Source organism: Aotus nancymaae, unplaced genomic scaffold (genome assembly GCF_030222135.1).
Source record: "Aotus nancymaae isolate 86718 unplaced genomic scaffold, 86718_ANA_hifiasm-v0.15.2.pri h1tg000006l, whole genome shotgun sequence".
Classification (NCBI taxonomy): Eukaryota; Metazoa; Chordata; class Mammalia; order Primates; family Aotidae; genus Aotus; species Aotus nancymaae.
Genome location: NW_026988417.1, coordinates 6,765,519 through 6,789,025, shown reverse-complemented (window position 1 = coordinate 6,789,025; position 23,507 = coordinate 6,765,519). Strand labels below are relative to the sequence as shown.

Sequence of the window (23,507 nt, the reverse complement as noted above, 5' to 3'; positions counted from 1 at the left end):
GATACATCCAGAAGGCAGGAGCTCCTACAGGATAAAGGACCCAGCGTCTGCCATGGGCCTGGGGCATGTGCAAAGGTTGATCTTTCAACCAGTGGTGCCGAAACGACTGGACATCCATATGCAAAAACACAACAAGACGCAGACCTCACACCTCAGAGAAAAACTGGTTCAAAGCGCACCACACACCTACATGTGAAGCCTAAAACCATGAGACTTTTAGAAGTCTCAAATAAGCACATAAAAAGATGCTCAACATTTTCTAACTGTGGGGGAATTACAAATTAAAATCATAATGGGGCCGGGCACGGTGGCTCGCGCCTGTAATCCCAGCACTTCTGGAGGCTGAGGCGAGCCAATCACTTGAGGTTAGGAGTTCCAGGCCAGCCTGGCCAACAGGGAGAAACCCCACCTCTACTAAAAATACAAAAATTAGCTGGACTTGGTGGCAGGTGCCTGTAATCCCAGCTACTCAGGAGACTGGGGCAGGAGAATTGCTTGAACCGGGGAGGTAGAGGTTGCAGTGAGCTAAGATCATGCCACCGCACTCCAGCCTGGGCAACAGAGTGAGACTCTGTCTAAAAAATTTAAAAAATGGGATACAACCACACCTGTTAGGATGGCTAAAACTAAGAAACTGACAAGATCAGGAGCTGAGGAGGGTATAGAGCACCTGGAACCTTCGTGTATTATATCTGTGGGTGCAAAGACAATGCAGTGACTCCTGAAAACAGCCTGAGGATTCTTGTAAAGCCAAGCATGCCACTGGCCTGTGTTTGGATGCTGAGTCAGAGTGAAGAGTGAAGAGGTTTTTCGGGAGGTCGAGCTTGTTAAAGGTAAAAGATAGAAGAGCCGGTGTGGGCAGTTAGAGCTTTCCAACAGCCATGTGGGTCTGACTGACCCTCTCAGCCAACCCAAAGCAAGCTCCAGGGAAAAGGCTGCCTGCCACAGAGTCCTGGGGTGTGCAGAAACGGGGAGGCCCTAGAAACCCCTCCAGGGGGCAGTCATTGGCTGGGGGCTGCCAGAAAGAATGGCCTTGGTTCAGCGGCAGAGGCAGATCCTGAAGATGCCAAAATCCAGAGGCAGTCAAGCAACTGCCTGCCCTGAAGCTGGCCAGCAAAGTCTTTCTTGAAGGGGGTTCTGAGAGCCTTGCACCTCCTTCTGCCTGCCTCTCTGAAGGAACAGTGGCCGGCCCTCGGCAGCCCCTCCCCACCTTCCCTCTTAGCAGCACTGTCACCCAACATGCTCCTGTATGTTTATCCCTTCACTGACAGATCCCTCAGTGGCTCGGTTTCTGCCACATGCAAGGTGTCCGGTAAGTATCTGTTGAGTAAATCGACTAACCCTGTCCAGACCTCTGGAGCTAAGCCACATCATTGCTCAGTCCCACACTGCAGTGGCCTCCAAAGGCATCCCCTGGTTCTCACTTTGCCCCCCACAAAGTCCATGCCCCACAGAGCAGGCAGACTGACGCTGTAAAAATGGCAATTGGACCACATCGTTTTCCACCTCCACCCCCATTCTCTGCTCCGGCCACACCAGCCTCCTTGCTGCCCCAGAACACGCCAGGCTCATTCTACTCCAGGGATGTGCACCTGGATCCAGTGACAGACAACTCCAGACAGAGGGTGGTCCAGAGCCCTCCCAGAGGAGGTGACTTTTCAGCTGGGACCTGAATAATGAGAAAGATACAGGGAAGGGAGTCTCAGGCAGAGGACAGAAGGAGCAGCTCTCGGGAGTGAAATGCCTCTCACCTGTGCTTTCCTGGGCAAGACCCTCCACTTCTCCACCTGCAGAGCCAAATGAAAATGCCGGCTCCTTCCTGCTCCTGTAGAGTGACCACAGGTTTGTGGCCCTGAGAGCAGTGGGCTCCAATGACACCTGCTGGCTGTGTGACCTTAAGTGACACCCCCTCATCCCTAGAGAGGATAACGGGAGGAGCCTGCAGCACCGGCAGTAGCTGGAGCCCACAGATGAGCTTTAAGGTATGAGCTACTTTCCCACGTAGGGCCCGGCACGCAGTAGGTGCTTACTCACTAATGGCCACGATTGAGCCTGCCCTGACAGTCCTTACGGGACAGCAGCTGTAATGAGAGTATTTCTCGAGACTCAGTTCCCAGGTGAATGTCTGGAGAGAAACATGCTCAAGTGACACTTGCAGAGAAGTATTTCTTTAAAGTGACATAATCAGCCCTCACCCTGTGCCAATAAAGGTCTGGCAGCACCAGTGATTTATTTTTAACCTGTCACCTTGTCACCGCAGCATGAGGTGCAGCTGAGGTCACAGCGGGGGGTGGGGGGACAGCCAGTGGCTCATCCCACGGGCCTGGCCCCCAGTCTCACCTCCATGCTCTCTGCCTGCATGACCTTGGGTGAGTCACTCAGCCTCTCTGAGCCTCCCAGTCCCCCACTGGTGTAATGAGATGGATGACAACCCACCTTCTCCACCTCCAAGCTTCCTGCTCACAGCTTCCAGCCACCAGCCGGCATATCCCAAAGCACAATCAGCAGCGCAGTTACCAAGTCTGCCCCCTCCCCACAGTGCCCTCAGGCCAGCACATGAGACCATCGCCAGGACACCCCCACTGCCCTCTCCAGCCTCAGCTGCCACTGCTTCCTCCTGGGAAGAAGTTCTGGCTACGCCCAGCTGCACAGAACTTCATCCTTCATTAACAAGCCATAGGCTCCTATAACGCCAGCCCGAAGCACGTGCTGTTTCCTCTGCCAGGAACGCTGTTCCCTCTGTCCTTCTAGCTTAATGTTTTCTACTCTGGGAAGCAGAGGCAGACCTGACCCCTTCTCACTCCCTGCATGAGGCTCCAGGGCAACCAATCTACAACATTTCACAGAACATCTTACTGGGGACACTCTTTTTTTATTTGGAGATGGAGTCTTGCTTCTTTGTTCTGCAGGCTGGAGTACAGCTCCACATCTGGCACGATCACAGCTCACTGCAGCCTCAAATTCCTGGGCTCAAGGGATCCTCCTGCCTTAGCCTCCCAAGTAGCTGGGACTACAGGTGCATACCACCATGCCCAGCCAATTTTCTTTAATATATTGTAGAGACAACATCTCACCGTTGCCCAGGCTTGAACTACTTGCCTCAAGTGATCCTCCCACCTCAGTATCCCAAAGTGCTGGGATTACAAGCATGAGCCACACACAGTGCCCAGCCAGGGAAACACTTGTTTTGGTCTCTGTCTAGCAAGAGAGCCCTCAGAGAGGTCAATCGCCATACCTTCCTTGCCTCCGGGGCCATGGAGCCTGGTGCTTATGCACAACGCTCTCCAGTTAGGTTGCCCAAGTTCAAAGCCCACTCTCCCATAGGTTAGCTCAACAGCCACAGGTGAGCCTCTTCCCCTTTGGTGCCTCAGTATCCACATGTGTAAGCTGGGGATAAGAAATGCACCTGCCTCCTGGCGGGACTGGGAGCTACTTGGCCTCAGAAGGCACTTTAAGTGCCCCTGGCATGTCACATGCTCCTAACGTGCTCTGGGTTCCCAGCACAGACTACAGCTTGCAACGAGGGCTCAGGTGATGTTTGTAGAATGAACAAACAAACACGTGGCATGGAGAACAAAGCCAATAGAAGTCCAGTGGGAGAAAAGTAACTGAACTCCCAGCTGGAAAAGGAGAAAATAAAACTAGAGGTAAAGTGTTGTGGTTTGGCCACAAGTTCTCCCCATAAAGAGATGAGGTCTATGCCTCCTCCTCTTGAGTCTGGTGGGCCTGTGACCCAGTCAACCAAGAATCTAGCAGAAGTGAGGTTCTGGGGCATCCAAAGCTGGGGCATCAAAGGTCACATAACTGCCATCTTGTTCACTGGGCATTGCACTAGGAGCCCTGAGCACCATGGAAGGTCCCACCACCCTGGGCTGCCGTGCTGGAGAGGCCACATGTCAGGGCTCAGGTGACAGTCCCAGCTGAGCTCAGCCCCTGCTGTCCCCACCAAGGCACCAGACATGAGAGGGAAGCCACTGTGGGCCATCCAGCCCAGTCCATCCTCTAGCTGAATACCACCAAGTGACCTTAGTGTAGGCAACATGCAGCAGAAGAACCATCCAGCTGAGCCCTTCCTCAGTTCCTGGCTCTTGAAACCACGAAACACAATGAAATGACCATTCTCAGCTGGCACATCATAGGATCATTTGTTAGGCAGCCACAGGTGACTGGAGAGAAAGTAGAGAGACTTTGGAAATGGAGGGGAAAGATAATGTGAGTAAAGATGAGACAAGTGGCAGCAAAGGACCAGCAAAGACAGCAGGGGCTGTGTGTGCACCACATCTGAGCCTACAGATCCACTTTTCCCAAAAGGGGAGACCTGAGCCCACTAATCCCAAATGCAGCAACCATTTCCATCACAGCTGCTCTGGAATGCAGGCAGTCTCCCTACAACTTTTTTTATTTGTTCTCATTGTGTAAGTTTCCTATGGCTACTGTAACACATTTCCACAACCATAGTGGCTTAGAACAACAGAAGTTTATTCTCTTACTGTTCCGGAGGTCAGAAGTCTGAAGTCAGTCTCACTGGGCTAAAGTCAAGGTGTGGGCGGGGCTGGTTCCTGCTGCAGGCTCTAGGGGAGGATCAGTTTCCTTGATCTTCCAGCTTCTGGAAGTGCCCACATGCCTTGGCTCGTGACCCCTCCCTTCATCTTCAAAACCATCAGTGCAGCATCTTCAAATCTCTCTCCCTCTCTTTCTCTTTCTCTCCTCTGCTTGTGTCATCCCATCTTCTCTGATTCTGACCCTCCTATCTCCCTCTTATAAGGACCCCTGCGAGGACACTGGGCCCACCCAGATAATCCAGGTGAACCTCCCCAACTGAAGAGCCTTAACTTAATCTCATCTTCAAAGTCCCTTTTGCCATGTGAGGCAACACATTCATAGGTCTGGGGATTAGGACGTGGACATCTTTTGGGGGCATTATTCTTTCCATTACACTTACAAGCATCCTGCAAAAGTGGACTTTATTGTCCTAATTTGACAATAAGGCTCAGAGAGGTGAGGCCATTGCTTGATGTCACATGAGCAGCAGAAGCGAGAGCCAGTCTCAGGATGGCCACACGTATGCCCCAATTCCACTGGCCTCCAGAGATGTCGAGGTCCCACTGGAGGCAGAATTCACCCCAGATGGTCCGACAGAAGAGAAGTAAACAAAGAGGTGACCTACAGGAAGTGACCAAGGTAGCATTACTTGGTGGGACACCCAGGGACTGGGGCAAGGACAGGAGGCTGTTACCTCGCGGGCTGAAAGGTGGAGGGGAGGAGAACTGGGACCACAAGACAGGATCCACTGGCATGAACTGTGACTGCCAACCCTGGGATTGCAGCGCCACAGCAGGGAGGAGAATGGGGGGTGTTTCCACCTCCCCCTCCTGCCCTGCAAGCTCTGACTGGTGCCTCCCCCTGGCCAAACTCGACAGGAGCCTTAGGGCAGGGACCACAGTTGATGCAGCCTCCAAGGCAGCACACTGGACAGAGAGAGGTGAAACACAGATCCGTGGGTGAAGTGGAGAAATCCAGCGCAGTCCACAGTGGCCGCTCAGCAAACGTCCTCGTCCCCCTTTCCGAGAAGAAACTCTCAACCCAACACAGTGAGGCACGGGGTCCACCAGCGACTGTATCACTGGGGGAGATGCCACTTCAGCTGCACCCCTGCCTGGAGCCCACAGCACCACACCGTCCACCACAGGTACCCTTCATTCAAGGTGGCCAGGAAAGATGAGGGTGGGGGACAAAGGGCCAATCAGCAGCGAGTCCTTCCTCCACCCACTCACAGGCACCTTGCCTGTGCCAGAGCACCTGGCTCTCCACCTGGGAGAATGACCCAAGCTTCCACCCATGACCTGGCTCTGTCATGCTCCCATCTCTGTGTCTGGGGCTGCCACGCTCGGCTGACCTTTTTTGTCAGACATCAGTGCAAAGAAGCATCCCCGTGGATCCTCTGGGCCCCAGACAGCACCAAGCGGTGACCTCCTTTCCCCTTGGTAACTGGAAGCAGTCACCCCTCATCCCAGTGCCCACCTCTCTACCAGGCAACCCAGCAGCAGCAGGAGGCCAAAATGGCCTTGGTCCCACTGTCCAGTTTCACGGAACTGTGGCCCTGCTCCCTTCTTGGAGCACCAGGACCCCCAAACACACCACGCGTAACGAACGAGAAACAACATTAGTTTGAGAGGTTATCAAGAGGGGTGACTGCTATGGATTGAGTTGTGTGACCTCCCCCCATAAAATTCATATTGAAGTCCAAACCCCCAGTACCTCAGCATGTGGCCTTATTCGGAAATACGGTCAGGCAGATGTCATTAGTTAAGATGAGGCCATGCTGGAGCAGGGTGGACCCCTAATCCAAAATGACTGGTGTCCTCGTCAAAGGGGAAATTCGGACGCAGAGACAGATATGCACAGGGAGAAAGGCAGACACCACGGTGACACCATTACAAGCCAAAGATGGACAGCAGGTCACAAGAAGCTGGGAGAGGGGTACAGGACAGATCCCCCTCTCATTCCTCCACAGACACTGACCCAGCTGTCATCTTGATCCCTGAATTCTGGCCACCAGAACCATGAGACAATCAATTTCCCTTCTTCCAGCCGCTCCACGTGCAGCGCTTTGTTAAGGCAGCCTGTCTTAGTCTGTGGACTGCTACAACAAGATACCTTAGACTGGGTCGTTTACGAATATCAGAAATTGATTGCTCATTGGCCGGATGCTGTGGCTCACGCCTGTAATCCCAGCATTTTGGGAGGCCAAAGCAGGCAGATTACATGAGGTCAGGAGTTCGAGACCAGCCTGGCCAGCATGGTGAAACCCATCCCCACTAAAAGTGCAAAAATTAGCAGGGTGTGCTGGAGTGCACCTGTAATCCCAGCTACTCGAGGCTAAGGCACGAGAATCACTTGAACCTGGGAAGCAGAGATTGCAGTGAGCCAAGATTATGCCACTGCACTCCAGCCTGGGTGACAGAGCAAGACTCTATCAAAAGAAAGAAGAGAGGAGAAGAGAGGAGAGGAGAGGAGAAGGGAGGGGAGGGGAGGGAAGGAGAGAAGTGGGGGAGGGGAGAGGAGGGGGAGGAAGGAGGGAGGGAAGGAGGGAGGGAGGAAGGGAGGGAGGGAAAGAAATGGATTGCTCACAATTCTGGAGGCTGAGAAGTCCAAGATCAAGGTGCCAGCAGATTCGATTTGGTGTCTGATGAGGTGTCTCTACTTCAAGGATGGCGCCTCCACACTGCTCCTCATATGGTAGATGGCTGCCTCAGGCCTCTTTAATAAGGGCTCTAATCCCATGCGTGAGGGCTCTACCCTCTTGATCTAATCACCCCCCAAAGCCTCACCCTCAATACTCAGTGTTGGTGGTTGGATTTCAGCCCAGAAGTACTGGAGAGATGGGAACATTCAGACCACGGCGCAGCCTCAGCACACTAATATATCGGCCATGTCTGGGGCTGCCCTGTGCAACCCTTCATAACACACCCTTTCATTCTCTAAGGTACCCCACTTTGGATGATAAATGATTTGACACCCTAGGGATTATAAGCCGGTGAAGGGCTCCTCCTAACTCCATCCACTGGTCCTCAAACCTGCACATGTGGCTGTGCAGGTGACAGTCACAAAACAGTCAGCTGCTGATCTAAGGCACACAGGACAAGGTCCCACCTGCTGCTTGCTGTCTGGAGGCTGGTGTGGCAGTCAGGCTTTCAGCGGCAGGCCCTTCTCCCCGCTTCTGGGTGATGACAGTGAACCCCACGGGCGAGGGCCCTTTGCCGCAGCTCTGCACCACCGCAGGAATCCTTTGAATGATGTGAGGTTTGTGGGCGACAGTGACTGTGAATCAGGAATTCCACAATGACACTGCTGACAGAAGCGGGTGGGAAGGCGATTCTGTATCTGGCTTATGCATCCACCCCCCTGAGAACAAGGGAACCAACCTGCCCCCGGGTACTTGCTGGTCTCCTCGGGTAATGCTGCCATACCCAAAGTCATTGTTGTCCCCTGATGTTGGAGACTGGGACCTCAGCTGCGGCAGTTGGCCAGCTCAGCCCTGGTGAGTTCAGGTCCATTATTTTCTGCCAGCATGTTTCCCCATCTCTGCCATATTTTGTGTGTGAGCGAGTTCTGGGGTGGCTGGAAAGAGTCTGCCTGGCAACCGCAGGCAGGCTAGCGTGTCCATCCAGTGACCAAGAGCCTCCTGCGTAAAGGATGCCTCTGGGGAGCATCCGCATGGGGTTGGTTTCATGTATCAACTTGACGGGGCCACGGGATGCCCGCATATCCTGCTAAACACCATTTCTGAGTGTGTCTGTGAGCATGTTTCCAGAAGAGATGAGCATTTGAATAGGCGGACTAAGTGGCCCCCACTGGGGATGGGCCTCCCCCAGTTTGTTCAGGGCCTGAATGGAATAAAAGACAGGATAAGGGAGAATCTGCCCCCTCTGCTTGCCTGTTGGAGCTGGGACATCCGTCTTCTCCTGCCCTGGGGCTGGCACTCACACCATCACAACACCAGCCTTCACAGTTCTCAAACCTTCAGACTAGAACTAGTTCTCCAGCTTACAGATGGATTCATGGGGCTTCTCAGCTCCATAACTGCGTGAGCCAATTCCATGAGCACACACGTGTGTGTGTGTGCACGTGCACGCGCACGCACTTATCCTGTTGGCTGTGTTTCTCTGAAGAACCCTGACCACAACAGGGCACAAATCCCTCATGCTCTGCAATCATTTGAGAGGTCCATGCACACGCCTCTCCCAAGCCACCCTGTCATCATCCCCCATCCTTGTTCTTTTCCAACCCCTGCCCAGCTTGGCGGCCTACACGCTAGTACAGATCAAACCCCAGGCCGTGGTTCCTCCCCAGCCACACGGGCAACCAGAGTTCCCCCTGAAGTTTTACCTACTGGGAGAATCTGCAAGCATATTTCGGGATGCCCCCTGAGTTGGTTATTATCACAGAAGGATGCGGCCACTGCATTCTCCTCCAAAGGAGGGACAGAGGGAGGAGGTGGCACCCCAACCTCTCCGCCTGCCCTCCCAGCTCCTGGCAATGCCTCCTTCGGGCAAAACCCACCCAAAGACTCCCCAGCAGAGATCCAGGTGGTAAATTGGGCAGGATCAGCCTTCCAGGCACAGACCAGGGCAGACAGAAGCTGGGGCTAGAAAGGGACAAGGGGTACAAGCCTCCTTAAAAGATACCAAGGAGGATTCGAGGTGCCAGCCTTCAAGGAGGCCATGGTTAACTATACTGTTCTTGATAATAGGTTCCTTTCCTGAGAAAGAGTAGAAATGTTACTGTAAATTCACTTCATTGCAGTCCTGTAGCACTGACATTAAAATCTGGGGAGAATATTTGACCCACGCATTGGTGTCATCCAAACATACCTGATGCATTAGTACAATGACATCTGCGACAACAGGAACTATGAGCCAGGCTCTGAGAACACAGATGGGTTCTTACAGATCTTATGGTCAGGATATGCCGGGTGCAAGGTCAGGAAAAAAAAAGGAAAAAGAAAGAAGATGACGTTGGACCCCGAGTGCCTTGATAGCGACTCCCTGGGTGGGACCAGTTTAGCTGGGTGGCAGGGAAGGTCTCTGGAGAGAGGAGCTGGAAGCTGGGACCTGAAGGATGAGTTAGCGTGAGTGCTGGATTAGCACCGGGAGCGTGGAGAACAGCAGGTGCATAGACCCCAGGGCAGGAAAGAGCCCAGGAGGTACCAGGGCCAGGAAAAAGGCTGCCATGTGGGGAGCATTGTGGAGATGGGCACAAAAGGGGTCAGCATGGTTATTTTGGGGAGTCGAAGGGAGAGTCTGGATTGGGAGGCCCTCAAGTAGCCCAGAAGAGTAGACAGTAGCTTGACCTGGGGTGGTAGAGATGAAGAAGGAGAGGAGACAGATCTGAGGGTGGGCTACTGCAAAGTATTCCCCCACCTGGGCACCGGAGACCTGGATGATAGAGGCAGGCGGCAAGGACGCTGGCCTGAAGTGAGATGCGTCCCACAGGCCCCAGCTCTGCTCTCACCTGCGGTGCGACTTCAGGCAAACCCTCCCCAGCCCCACCCCAGACCTCTCCTCCTCCCCCATGTGCGGGAAGGCAAGAGGAAGGAGGTGGCCAGGTGCTTCTGAGCAGCCTCAGCACCTGTCCTCTTAAAGGAGCCCAAACCCAGCAGGACGGCCCCTGGCAGTGGGACTTGGGGCAGTGACTTCTCTGAACCTCCCCACATCTCACGGCATCACCTGCAAAGTGGCTGTGATGGTCGCATCTCGTCACCCAGTGAGCGCCTGACGCACCTAGTGCCCTGCCGGTGCCAAGCATGCAGCAAGTTTTCCACAAATGCCAGCTAAGAGGATTAACGCTACTCTCAGCTGCCATCAGTGACCTGGGGTGCTGGTGGGGCTGTCACTTAAGAGGCCCCATCCCCTGGCTTGGGAGAGCCCATCCATGGAGACAGGGAAGTTGTGCCAGCTGTGGGAAAGCCACCCATGCAAGACCAAGGAGAGGCTTTCTCATGGTTTAAGAAGAGCCCTCTTCTCTCCTCCTGGGACCTGCAGGTCTGGGAGCCTTTATCTGATGGCTTTGCCTGTCTCCTAACAAGGAAAGGCCGCCCATGTCCAGCCTCCCAGAAAACCAGGGCATCCCCTGAACGTTCCCATACTCAGCTCTATCAGCTCTGTGCGTGGGTCAAACTAGGTTGGGTTTCAGATTCTTGCTGCAGAAAGATTCTTTGGCAGGCAGGAACTACACAATTGAAGAGGCTCTGATGGACACCATCCTCTCACCAGGAGTCCCAGCAAAGAGTGCAACAGTGTCCCCACCATGATGCCACACTCCACTCAACATGGAGCCCTGCACCGGGCCAAGATTGGAATGAAGACCTGGGCAACTGGTCCACTTTAGACCTAGGAAGGAAGGATCTCCACAGTGTCCCCCTGTCTGGCCTCCCATCTAAGGATGCCCCACCCAGCAAATCTCCATCACAGCCCCAAAGCTCAGCGTCATCTTTTTTTTCTGACCTTGCACCCTCAAGGGTGCAAGGATGCCCATCCTGGGAATTCACCACCCAGCCCTGCGGCTCTGATGGGACGCCAGCCTCCAGCCAGGAGTGCGCAGGAAAGAGTGCAACAGTGGCTCCCAGCCTGTGGTTCTGCAATGCCAGGGAAACACTGCGCTGAGACGGGGGCTCTGATGAGCAGCAGCCCTGACAATAGCAGTTTCCTGAGAAGGAATCACAGAACAGAACCTAAATTTAGATGCTGGGAGAGCAGCCCACAGTCCAGCCAAGGCAGGAAGAACTAGGTTCAGATCGAGGCTCTGCCACTCACTGCTAGCGGCCTGGAGCACATCGCTTGCACCTCAGCGTGCTCCTCTGTGAAATGGGAGCAGTGGGTGTGTCCACACCCTCACAGGTTGGTGTGAGGACAAGTGAGATAGTGGGCATAGTGCATAGTGCTAGTGCAGTGCCAGGCTCACAGAAGTGCCCAAAAGATGGCAGTTCTGAAAAAATACACAGCACACACACACACACACACACACACACACACACAGAACAGAAGCAAAGAGGCTAAACTTCACCCAGGGCTGCAAATTTGCAACCTGCGGTGTCTGTGACCTCTGTACCAACTCCACTCCCGCCACCTTTGCCCCATTCTTCACGCACAACGTCCTTGGAAATCTCCCCGGCTGTGGACTGGATGCCTGTGTCCCCCTGAATTCACATGTTGAAATCCTAATCGCCCATGTGAGGTATTAGGAGGCGGGGCCCTGGGGAAATATCAGGAGGAAACAAGTGCCCGTTTAAAATAGACTCGACGGAGCTCCTTCACCCCTTCCACCCTGTGTGGACACCAGGAAGGCACCACCTATGAAGCAGCGCGCAGACCCTCACCAGACACTGACTCTGCCACGCCTTCATCTTGGACTTCCAGCCTCCAGAACCGTGAGAAATAAATCTGTTGTTCATCAGCCGCCCAGGCTACATGGTGTTTCATTACTGCAGCCCAAATAGACTAAGACAGCTCCCCTTCCTGAATTATGTTCCACCAGGATGTGCTAAGATTTCAGACCATCTCATCCATTCACTCCTCAAACATGTGGTGTGTGACCCCCTAGGGCAAGTCAAACCCTGGGGATTCCGCGTTGAAACTGACACATCCCTTAAGGTGCTGGGGGAACCACAGGGGGAGCCCACCAGGGAGGAGGCATCTGGGGGCCCTTGAAGGCTGTGCAGGCGTTAGCCAGGCAAGGCAGGGGCAGGGGTGCCCCAGGGCAGGGAGCAGCCCCATGCAAGACCCAAGCCTCATGGGAACTGTCCTGGAGGCGGGCAAGCAGGGGACACGGCACAGCCCCCCAGGCCCAACCCACCCAGGCTCTTAGCTACCAGACTAAGGGCTGGAACGTCTATGTTTTTCTGGAAGCAAATCAAGCCAGTGGCAATTCCATACCAGCAAATGAAAAACAATAAGACTTGCTTTTTTCCGACAGCAGCAGTGAGCTCCAGGCCCTTGTTGAGAGGTGGTGGAGTATGGTGACTGAGGACAAGCCTTGGGACAGCACTGAAAGTCTCTCTGCCACTAACAGCTGTGAGACCTCGGGCAAATCACTTAACCTCTCTGTGCCTCAGTAAAACGGAACCAACAAGAGCACCTATTTCACGTGGTTGTGGTCAGAAGGGAAGCAGCGCATACCCGGAAGACGATGGAAGCTTGCCCGGCTCCTAGGACGCACCTCTCGGAGTTGGCTGCTGTCACTGCAGCTCTGTGCCTATCCACAGCCACAGGGTTGGAGCTGGACCCACTTCACGGGTGTGTGACCCAGGCAGCCGCACAGGCCTCATGGTTGGAAGGGGCTCGAGCGTGGGGTTTAATGTTCTGCAGAGTCGTAAGATTCCTAATCGCTTTATCTGTGAATGTGTGTTTCCTAAGCGATGTCTGATGGACAGCAGAGCCTGTGCTGTGCGTATGGAGTGTGTGTTCTGCTTCCTGCCACCTCCTCAGCCTCTGGCACCCTGGACCCCGCCCTTCCTCCTCTTTGTCCCAGTGCCGCTGCTGCCCTCCTCCCCTGGCGAGGGCCTGGGTCTAGGCGTGTATGTACCCCAGTGCATGCTGGGGTGGGGCATGGTAGTGACCACCCTTCCCTGGGCTGGCAGTACCACTGTGTGTTCGGTGGGCAGTTCAGCAGGAATGTCAGGTACCAGTTGTGTCTCAGCCCTGAGGCTGCAACGCCCCGTGGGCTACCCACCTACCGTGGGTTGGGGCATGGGCCTGCAGACCTGCGGGAAGGGGAGATGCCTGACTCCACACTCACCTTCCCTGACCCTGGCCAGAAGGCAGGTGTCTTGTAAGCATCTGCACTCACCCTGCAAGCCTCCCCACGCCCAAAGGAACACGGCGTTACACAGGAAATAAAACCACCATGACAGGTGGAGAGAAAGTGCAGGAGAAAGTGAGTGCTTTTCACCACACTTCCCCCTACTTTCGGAACGCAGGGCCCCGCATTTTCATTTTGCGCTGAGCCTCACAAATTAGGTAGCTGGTCCTGGGTGGGAAGGAGGTGGGGACAGGTGAGGACTTGAACCTTTTACTCCAACTATGTCCATATTGTTTTGTGTTTTTCCAAGATGCATCTGATCACGCATTCATTTTGCAATTTTTTAAATTCCAAGAAGAGTTTAACGGTGACACATACAGAGAGAGAGACACACACACAGACACACCTACACAGACATGGAGATACACAGACATACACAGACACACTTGGATACACACACAGATGCATACACAGACACACCCACAGATTCATACACAAACACACACACACTGGGGTTTAGAACCCAGGGACTGACTCCCAGGCCGAAGATCTTCTGTGACCCCTTGCCAGCCCCAAGCAGGCTCTGGGGAGTCCTAAGAGGACTGGTGAGGGCTCTTTAGTGAGCCTGCCTACCCCTTTTCTGAAAAGCAGAGGAAGGCCATGTGGCATTCACTCATCCACTCACTCACACTCTCTCTAATCGATACTCAACAATTCCACACGGAGAAGCTGCGATTTGCCAAGCACAGTCAGTGTCCTGCAGACATGACGGGATGAGTCCCTGCCTTCAAGGGGTGAGGGTATTCCCGGGGTGGGGACAGCTGGGACAGAGAAGGCAACCCAGGTGGGAGGAAACCCCTGCTCCACAGCAGGGAGGTGGCAGACAGACACATTCAGGGGCCTGGAGGGAGCTGAGCATGAGCAGGCGGCCAGGGCGTGGTCAGAGCGTGAGGGACGATGAGACTGAGGAGGCGGCTGCAGCGGATTGTGGGGGCAATGAGAGCTGGCCAAGGAGCTCACCTGCAGCAACGGGCCCCACTCCCCGCCACAGCCCTCCCCTCCACTTTGCTGACAGTGTCCCTGTGATGTCTTCCTGTGACACTGCGAGCACAGGCCAAGGAGGACCCACCCTGAAGAAGCCTCTGGAGCTCTGCCACTGGCAGCTGTGCAGCCTCGGGAAAGTTACTTAACTTCTCTGTGCCTCAGTTCCTTATCCTATGATGGGGATGATGTGGTGAGGAGGATTCCACGGAGTGGTGGGAGGTGAATATTTGAAAGCTCTTGGAACACAGTGTGTTTGTTATATAAAGTGACAGAGGCCAGCACCCTGCCCAGGTCCACTGGCCCTCTGCACCTTCCATCACCCACCTCACTGGGCCCCTGAGGGAAGAAGGAGGAGGAGAGTGAAAACAGATTCCTGGGGCCTCACCAGCCCAACTTGCCCTCTGAGCAACGTCATCTCCATTTCACAGAAGAGAAACTGAGGCCCTGAGAGAGTAAGCCACTTGCTCAAGGCCACGCGGCCAGTCGGGGTGGACCCAGGATTCAATCCAGGCGGGGCAGCCTCTGGGGCCACAGAGTGAGTGGCCCCTGTCCCTGGGACCCTCCGCAGAAAAGCCAGCCCAGGTCACCCGCCCCCCCCCCAGGGTGCAAGACCAGCTGTCCATCCCACCAACGCTCTTCGGGCTCTGGGCGAGCCACTGTCATGGGCTGTCCCCTGCCAGCAGAAAAAAAAAAAAAAAAAGCTTCTCTAAACCGGAGCAGCAGCCGGGCCTGACTCAGCACCCACCGGCTCAGGCAGCGGGAGGAGCGCGTAGACGCGGCTGGATGGCGGATGGTACCCGCGGCCGGGACTGAACTCCGCGGCGTTGGGTCTTACCCCCGACTCAGCGCCGGACCCGCGCCCGCACCTCCAGCGGAGCAGCGAGGGGGGATCTGCGCGCCGGTTCTCGGCCGAGACGCCGTGGCTGACACCGGTGGAGCGATCTGCCCGAGCTCGCGCGGCGGACGAGTGCTGGAGACAGGGTTCCAAGTCGGTTCTGCCGGGCTCCCTCCAGACCCGAGAGCACAGACTCCCGAGGGACCCGGGCACTTCCGACCCCAGCAGAGCCCGCCCTGCCCCAGGACCGCGCCGGGGTCGGCACCCGCGCTCTCCGAGCCCCGCTTCTCACCCGCGAAGACGTGCCCTCTCCTCCCGTCGCCGGAGTCCCGCACCCGAGGGCCGCGTCCCCAGGCAGGGTGAGGTCCTGCGGGGCTGGGGGCGAGGCAGGGGGGGCGCGGGGCGGCTCCGGAGCGGCGGGGCCGGGCGCCCTGCAGCCCGCGCTTACCTTCGGAAACTTCGAGGTCGGCGGCCCCATTGAGCTGGCACAGGCACCAGGAGCCCTGGTCGGCGGCGGGCGCGGCGGGCGCGGCGGGGGCGCGGTCAGCTGGCAAAACAGCAAGGGCGCGTGAGCGCGGGCCCGGGGCGGGGGGCGGGGGGCGGGGGCGCGCGGCGAGGCTAACCCGGCTGCTGGGCCATGGGCGGCTCCGCAGGCTGCGACCGCGACGGGCGTCCTCCGGGCGGCTGCGGGGGGCCGGGCGCGGCGGCCGCTCCTCCTCCGCCTCCTCCGGGCTCGGCTCCCTGCGCGGGCGGGCGGGCGGGGAGGCGCGCCCAGGAGGCTCCGCCCGGAGCGCGGGTGCGGGGCGCGGGGTGCGGCTGCGGGCGCCGAGGGTGGGCGCGGGGCGAGGATCCCGGGACGCAGATCGCGCGGCGTGGATCCCGGGGCGCGGGGCAGGGCGCCGGGTGAGAGGCGTGGGGCGCGGGCGCGGGGCGGGGTGTGAGTGCGGGCACTGGGGCTGTTGCCGCGGACCGAAGCGTCCGTTTCTACCCCACCCACCGGTCCCGCGGCGGCCGCCTCTGCCAGCCGTCACCGCGCGAGGGCCGCCTGCCTCACAGCGATGCCCATTTTATCCACGAGAAACTGAGACACGAAAAGGGGAAGGGACTCAGCCGGAGTAAGCGGCCAAAGCGGGGCTCCGCTCCAGACTCGAATTCTGGTCTGAGCTCCTTTGCGTCCTGCCCTTCCCCAGGCCCGTCCTGCTGGGATCCGGGATCGCTGCCCACCCGCGCCCCCGGGATCCGAAGGGGACAGCAATCAATGCCATGAGGAGGGGCGGGAGCTTCACGGGCGGGCTCTCCGACCTTCCACGTGCAACAGACGAAGGAGGGAGAGCAATCGGCCACTCCGAGAGGAGGAGGCTGGACGTCCCTCGGGAAAGGTCAGGGCTAGAGAAGCCCGTCCAGGGACAGAGGAGAGAGCGTGCTCCCCGGGTGATCCTGAGGCACCGGGGGCCGCTGACCCTCTTGGGGTCTCAGCTGCCTCACCCTAAATGAGCACAGCACCCCAGGATGCCAGTGTGCACAAAGTGCGAGCAGAGAGCCACAGGGACACACGTTAATCTCCCCACTCCTCCTCCTCCTCCCCTCCCCTCTCAAGAAGGGAGAGAAGCTGAGATGGCTAAGGCGGGACTCTCCAGGGAGCAGAAGAAGGAGAGTAGAGGAAAGGAAAGAGTGCCCCAGGCCCCAGGCGGAAGGTCAGGCCACCCCGCCGCACCTTGGCCCAGCTCTAGGCCCTTGAGCTGCACCCTAGCCCCTCTACACCTCATCTAGCATGTGGGGTCACTCCAGTTCCTCTGCCTTCTAAGCTTCTGACCTTGGCCTTGAAAGTCCAGCTTCTTCACCTCCTCCTCCAGGAAGTCCTCCAGGTTCTCCCAGGAGACCTGAAAGCCCCAGCGCAGCCTCTGCCCAGGGCAGTGTCTTCCAACACAAGGGCATCTTGCAGCAGCATCACACCCTGTTCTCTCTGCTCCCAGCCCTGTGCCTGGCACAGCGTCAGGGCATAGTGGGTTCTCCTGATAAACAGAGGCTCCACGGGCATCCTTACAGCCTGAGATGGGGTGAACCTGGGTCAGGTCCTGGGCAGTCACTTGACATGACCTAGTTTCATATTTACAACGACCTTATGAATAGACATAAATATCCCTATTTTAAAGGTTAGAGCTTGGATGCTCCAGGTCAGGCTGCTGGGAGCCCTGGGTTGCATCGGCCCTGCCTGGGCGCTCACAGCAGGTGAGCTGTGGAGGAGGGACAAGCGCTCAGCTGAGCTTTTGCACTGTACCAGGGCATGGCCCGTTTCCTCGAGTGTGCAAGGGAGACAGGAAGGCAGGTAATAATAAATTCATTTGTTCTTCCAACAAAAGGCAGGCAGCCCCTCCTTTCTCCCAGGTGCCAAATCCAGTAGTGAACAAAACGAAGCCTCGTGGAGTGTATGGTGTAGTGGGTGAGGAACATGTTCACCAAATGCACAGATTACTGTTGAATTCTGTAGAGCAAGCAATGCTATGGAGAGGGAGTTTCATGGATGCTGTCTTTGACCTTCCATGTGCAAGACACAAAGGAGGAATAGCAGCCCACCAAGCGAAGGGAGGAGGAAGTGCTTCCAGGCAGGAGGCTCAGCACGTGCAGAAGGCTTGCGGTGGGCAGGGGCTTGAAGGATCCAGCCAGGCAAGGGTGGTGGCCAAACGAAGCGCGCCCATTCCAGGCACAAGAGACACACAGAGGAGGGGGACAGCGTGAGGATGGGGAGCCGGGAGCCGGCTGCAGTTGCTGGAAGGAATGTGGTAGAAGCATCTGGGAGGCAGGGCCAGAAAAGCAAGCTGGGGCTAAACCCTGAACTGTCTGCAATGCGGGCTGAGGGAGACACTGGGTAGCTATGGGAGGTTTGGGGGCAGGAGTGCACCAGGCTCCACGCTGCCGATCGGGAGGACCACTCAGCCCTGGGCGTAGTCCCAAGCGGTTTGCCCATTAAAGCAAGAGCAAGTCCCCCAGAACTGTCCCACCTGCTCAGGAGGATGAAGAGTGCTGATGTCACAGGGTCCAGACTGAACGGGAGACGGCGCTGGTGGGTCCCTGTCGCAAACTCTCGCACCTGTAGAGGTCAGGCTGTTGCTCCTTCTGAGTCACCTGGGGTAAGTCTGGTGACGAAGCCCGAGGGTGCTCTCTACACTTCATGAGGACAGTGAGTGGCCGCTTCAAGGAGCGTCAGAGCCAGAGAACGCTGGCGTGACCTGAGACTGGCCCTGTGGCTGCGCAGGCCCCTCTGGCACCCTGTGTGTTTCATGACAGAGCTTTGATTCAAATGGGAAGCATTTTGCAGTACGTCTCATCAGAGTAGGGGGTGGGGGGATACACATTTGGCACCAGCTTTTTTTCTGACAACAATTTGCTACTAGTAACCAAAGTAACAGAACCCAAAACCTAAAATAGCCTCTTTGGGCTGGGCACGCCAGAGCCTGTTCTTAGAAAGAAATGTTTCTAGGCTGTAGTCTGTCCCTGCAGTGAAATGCCACCCTGCGTGAAGTGAAGCTGAACTTTCATCTGAGATTGTCACAGAAGCTGCCCAGACTCTTCCCCTCACCCAGGAGACTCCCCCCACCTCACTGCAGTGAGAAATTCCGTCCCCCACCCCCAGTCACAGAAGGGTGTGTCCCCAAGGCCAGGACGGACACTCTCTCACGGCTGGTACAGTCAGAAAACAGTTGAGGAGGAAAAAGAAACCAACTCCGACCAGCCATTAGAGGAGACCAGGGAGAAATGAAGTGCATTGCCGCGGGCTGTGCACACCGCACCTAGACCGCATCATCATCCCTGACTCCCCCCGCTGAAACACATCAGATTCATCAGCAGATTCCGTCAGCTCTGCCTGCAAAACACAGTCAAGCCCGACCACATGTCCCCAACTCCACTGCTATTCCCAGGTCCCAGCCACCACCACGTCTCACCTGGACTATTGAATCTGCCGCCTACCTGGGCTCCCTGCTTCTGCCCGGCCAGGTCTGAGGTGTTCTCCACCCAGCAGCACAGCAGTCAGAGGGATCCTCTTACAACGTAAGTCAGTTCACCTCACTCTTTGCTCCAAATCCTGCAATGGCTCCCATCAAAGTCCCACCAAGCCCGCTATCTGCCCACTGCCCCCCACTCCTGTTGTTCTTCCCCTGGTTCCCTCCATTCCAGCTACAGGGACCTCCTTGCTGGTCTTGAGCTTACCAGGCACGGTGCTGCCTCAGGGCCTTTGCACTTGCAGTGACTGCAGCCCAGTAAGGTTGGTCCCCAGACATTCACTCCGCCCTCTCCCGCACCTCCTGCTCAGATGTTGCTTTCTCAATTTAAAAATAAAACCTGCACCCCTTTAAATTGTACCCAATTTAAAACTGTACCCCCTACCCTACCTCCTGATGGAGTTTGGATATTTGTCCCTTTGTCCCCTCCAAATCACATGTTGAAATGTGATCCCTATCAGGGATTACAGGGCGTGCTGGTTCACACCTGTAATCCCTGCACTTTGGGAGGCCAAGGTGGGTGGATCACCTGAGGCCAGGAGTTTGAGACCAGACTGGCCAAAACAGTGAAACCCCGCTCTGCCAAAAATACAAAAATTAGCTGGCATGGTGGTGCACATCTGTAGTCTCAGCTACTCAGGAGGCTGAGGTAGGTGAATCACTTGAACCTGGGAGGCAGAGGTTACAAGACTCTGTCGAAAGAAAGAAAAGAAAAGAAAGAGAGAGAGAAAAAGGAAGGAAGGAGGGAAAGGGAGGGGAGAGGAGGAGGGGGAGGAAGGGAGGGGAGGGGAGGAGAGGGGAGGGGAGGGGAAGAAGGGAGGGGAGGGGTGGTGAGGGGAGGGGAGGCGAGGGGAGGGAGAAATTTGATCCCTAATGTGGGAAATGGGGAGGTGTTTGGATGATGAGAGCAGACCCCTCATGAATGGCTTGCTGCCATCCCCATTGTAATGAGTGAATTCTCACCCTGTTAGTTCACCCACGATATCTTTTTTCTTTTTTTTTAAGCCTGACACCTTCCTTCCCTCCCTCTCACTCTCTCTCTCACTGTCTCTTTTTTTTTTTCTTGAGATAGAGTCTTACTCTGTTGTCCAAGCTGGAATGCAGTGATGCAATCACCGCTCACCGCAGGCTGGACCTCTTGGTCTCAAGCCATGCTCCCACCTCAGCCTCCTGAGTATCGTGGACCACAGGCACCTGCCACCACATCCAGCTCTTTAAAAAAAAAATTATATAGACAGAATGTCATCATGTTGCCCAGGATGGTCTCAAACCCTTGAGCTCAAGTGATCCTCCTGTTTCAGCCTCCCAAAGTACTAGGATGACAGGCACGAGCCACCTCGCTTAGCTCCTCCTCTCCTGCTCCCTCTCTCGCCATGTGACACACTGGGTCCCTTTTGCCTTCCACCGTGACTGGAAGCTTCCTGAGGTCCTCAACCATAGCACGTGCTAGTACCACACTTCTTATGTGACCTGCAGAACTGTGAGCCTAATAAACCTCTTTTCTTTATCAATTAGCTAGCCTCAGGTATTCCTTTATAGCAATGCAAAGTGAACGAAGACAACTCCCTATGTTTTAAATGTATTAGCACTTACCGTTACCCACGTAGCATATATTTTGCTCACCTATAACAATGCTTAAAATACAGTAGGTGCTCAGTAAATATTTTTTATTTCTTGTCAGAGAAATCAAGGCAGGCAACCCGGGAACACTGGGACAACTTTACCTAAAAGAAAGAGTTCACGCCCTAACCCCTGAGGTTGCCACCTTACCCTTCAGGGCCTCACTAAAATAATCCGATCTTTGTATAGTTTATTATTGCTTTCTATTTTAATGTTGTAGACATTTGTTATTTTCTCTTACCAGAAAAGTATCTCCCCTTTTGGGGGAAACTCCCTTTCCCCACTCTAACCATGGGAGAGCCACCGATCTAAGTATTCCCCCCGCCCCCATCACCTGCCTCTCATAGGCGAACGTGAGACTAACAGGACAGAATCCTCATCCCCCGTGGCTGGGAGGGGCGGCGGCTGACAGCTCACCTGTCTTCTGCTGCAGAGGCCTCAGCCAAGGTCACACTCACACTAAAAAATAGTTTCCCTGGGACAGCCCACACTCAGTGACTGGTCTTCGCAGGGAATAAAGGCCAGGCTTGTTTGTGATTTGGACAGCTCAGAAGAGCTATCTCCGATCCCTGGAGGGTCAGCTGAGACTTGTGCTGTGACTGTCTTAGAGTTTGACGTCTCCTGCCAGGACTGCCTGCTTCACTACCCCTCCCAGTGATCCTGAGAACCTCCCTGCAAAACCTCCCATCTGCACATACCTGTCTCCTGGTCTGTTTCCCCAGGAGTGTTCTGGAAGAGCCGCCTCTGAAATGGGTTTTGGAGTTGGGTCGTCTACCGACTGCGTGGCCATGAGGCCTCTCGCAGGGCAGGAGGGGCACAGATAGTCCTGGCACGCAGCAGCCATCCAGCTGTGAAATTTCCACTGGCAGTGAACTGGGATTTGTGCTGCTGGGAGGGAATTTGGTGGAAGAGGCACTGTGTCTTTCTGGCTTTTGAGGCAGAGGCAGAAATAGTGACAACAGTGACGATGGACATTTAGGGCCCTTGCTTGCAGCTGTCACTGCCATGGAGAAAGATAGGGAGGCTGAGGGGGAAGGCCGAGCATGAAGGCCGGAATGAAGATTCTCTACATTCACAGCAGCACAGAAACGCTCTTCTTGCCAGCTGGAGGGTAGAAAAAAAGCAAGAACCAGGCCAGGCATGGTGGCTCATGCCTGTAATCCCAGCACTTTGGGAGGCCGAGGAGGGCAGATCACCTGAGGTCAGGAGTTCAAGACCAGCCTGGCCAACACAGTGAAATTCCATCTCTACTAAAAATACAAAAGTCAGCTAGGTGTGGTGGCAAGCGCCTATGATCCCAGCTACTTGGGAGGCTGAGGCAGGAGAATTGCTTGAACCCAGGAGGTGGAGGTTGCAGTGAGCCAAGTTCACGCCACTGCACTCCAGCCTGGGCAACAAGAGCAAAAACTCTGTCTCAAAAAAATAAAGCAAGAACCAGCCCAGGGCTTAGTTATGAAGAGGAGAGCTGCAGAGTAGGCTGGGTCCCCAGCCCTGTCAGGTCTGTGATGCCAAGCTTGCAGCCCTGATCACAAAGGACTGGGACTTCAAGAAGAGTGCGCCGGGATGTCTGGGTGAATGCACGGTCTCCAATTGTGGTTCCCCAGATTTCCCTGGACCCCCTGGGCCTGCAGAAGTGGCCAAGTCCTCCCTCAGAGGATACACCCTCTCCTTGCCTAAAGATGATACCGCAGCTTCAAAGTGGAAGACCCAATACCCTGCCCTTGGAATCCACCCACGACCCATGCCAGCCACCAGATTCATCACTGGGGTTAGGTCACAACCACAGTCACCTGGTGACATGCTGGGCCAGCCAGGGAGGCCAAAACTACACCCCGAAGGAGCTACGGGCCCAGCGAGCACGGAGCAGTGAGAGGCGGGACAGTGCTCTTGGAACTGGGTCAAGTGCAGGAGGAGCTCATGAAATGGGGGCCTTCTCCTGTTGTCACGGATTCAATTGCATTCCCCAAAAAATTCATAGGTGGAAGCTCTAACCCCCAATGTGGCTGTATTTGGAGAGAGGGACTATGAGGAAGTGATTAAAGTGAAATGAGGTCATCAGGGTGAGACCCTAACCTGATAAGGCTGGTATCCTTAGAAAAGACACCAAATCTCTCTCCCTCTCTCTCTCTCTGTCTCTCTCTCCTCCCTCCCACCCTGCCCCCCCGCAATACATGCACAGAGCAAAGGCTATGTGAGGACACAGGGAGAAGACAGCCACCTACAAGCCAAGGAGAGAGGTCTCCCCAGAAACTGATCCTGCTGGTACGTTGATCTTGGACTTCCAGTCTTCAAAACCATGAGAAAATGAAAAGTCTGCTGTTTCAAGCCGCTCAGTCTGTGCCTTCTTATGGCAGCCCAAGCTGACTAAGACACCAGTCATGCCGTATTTAACAGCAGGAGACAGTGCTGACGCACTGCTGAAGTGGCTCTTGAAACTTGGAGAAAGATGGCAGATGATAGTAGAAGGGATCAAAAGACAGAAGTGGGCATGGACCAGAGGAGGCAGAAAACCCACCGGGTGACAGCATTCCACAAGACGGCACCGAGGGCATCCCACTGACCGGGTGCCAACTTCACCAAGCAGCTCAGGTTTGGGGTTGCCCGCCATAGGCCAGGGTGGGAGGTGGGAGGTGCTGTTACAGAGCCAGGCTTGCTGAGAGTGCTGGGAATAAGAGGATGCAGAAATAAGGGGCTGGGAGCCTGCACCAAAC

General features: G+C 55.6%; 1 protein-coding gene across 1 annotated transcript in view; it reads right to left on the bottom strand.

Annotated features, from left to right (window-relative positions):
• PPP2R2C (protein phosphatase 2 regulatory subunit Bgamma) overlaps positions 1-15,866 on the bottom strand; it is a 248,010-nt gene extending 232,144 nt beyond the window's left edge. The window contains exon 1 of the mRNA XM_021669381.2: positions 15,627-15,866. The gene's annotated coding sequence lies outside the window, so the exon portion shown is untranslated. The remainder of the gene's footprint in view (positions 1-15,626) is intronic.
• Between the last annotated feature and the right edge of the window lie 7,641 nt (positions 15,867-23,507).